Raw genomic sequence first — 1269 nt, 5'->3', positions numbered from 1 at the left:
TATATATATAGCGCTATTATACTGTTGATGAGTGTATATTAGTTTCCTATCGTTGTAGTAGATTACCACAAATTTAATGGCTTAAAACAATACAAATTTATTATCTTAACCATTCTGGAGTCCAAAATCAGTCTTACTGGGCTAAAGTTAAGGTGTCAGCAGGGCTGGTTTCTTTTGGAGGTTTCAGAGGAGCATGTATTGTTTTCCTTTCTAACTTCTAGAGGCTGCCTGCATTTCTTGGCTCTTGGCCCCTTCTCCAAAGTCAGCTGCATAGCATCTTCAACTCTGCATCCATCCTGTCGCTTCTGCTCTGACTTTCCTGCCTCCCTCACCCAAGTGGTTAAACTGGGCCCTCCTGAATAATCCGGTACAATCTCCCTCAACACTTTAAGTATTTCACTCCACTCTCTTGCTTGCATGGTTTCTGAAAAGAAGTCAGGTGTAATTCTTATCTTTGCTCCTCTATAGGTGTTTTTCCCCTCTAGTTTCTTTCAACTTTTCTTTTTTCTTTTCTTTTTCTTTAAATTGAGACAGGGTCTTGCTCTCTTGCCCAGGCTGGAGTGCAGTGGCACAGTCATAGCTCACTGCAACCTCGAACTCCTGGGCTCACACAATCCAACTGCCTCCGCCTCCCAAGTAGCCTGGAGTACAGGCAGGTGCCACCACACCTGGCTAATTTTTCTATTTTCAGTAGAGATGGGGTCTCACTATGTTGCTCAGGTTCATCTCAAACTCCTGGCCTCAAGCGATCCCACCTCGGCAACCCATAGTGCTAGGATTATAGGCGTGAGCCACCAGGCCCAGCATAAGATTTTTTTTTATTTATCTAAAGTTTTCTGCAGTTTGAATATAATATGCCTAAGTATAGTTTTTTGAGGTTTTGTGGGGTTTTTTGGCATTTATCCTGCTTAATGCTCCCTGAACTTCCTGGATCTGTGGTTTGGTATCTGACATTAATTTGGAGAAATTCTCAAGTCATTGCTTCAAATATTCCTTCTGTTCCTTTCTCTTTCTTCTGTTGGTTTGCCAAGTTATCCCACAGTTCTTGGATATTTTGTTCCCTTTTTGTCTTTTTTCTCTGTGTTTCAGTTTTGGAAGTTTCTACTGACATATCCTCCAACTCAAAGGTTCCTGCCTCAGTCCAGTCTACTAGTGAGCCCATCAAAGGCATTCCTCTATTAGGGTTTTTTTTTTTTATCTCTAGCATTGCTTTTTGATATGTTTTGGATTTCTGTCTTTCTGCTTATATTGCCCATCTGTTCTTGCGTG

This window comes from Propithecus coquereli, unplaced genomic scaffold (assembly GCF_000956105.1).
Source record: "Propithecus coquereli isolate 6110/MARCELLA unplaced genomic scaffold, Pcoq_1.0 Scaffold251, whole genome shotgun sequence".
NCBI classification, from domain to species: Eukaryota; Metazoa; Chordata; class Mammalia; order Primates; family Indriidae; genus Propithecus; species Propithecus coquereli.
The sequence above is the reverse complement of the archived record's forward strand: the minus strand, read 5'-3'. Positions refer to the sequence as shown.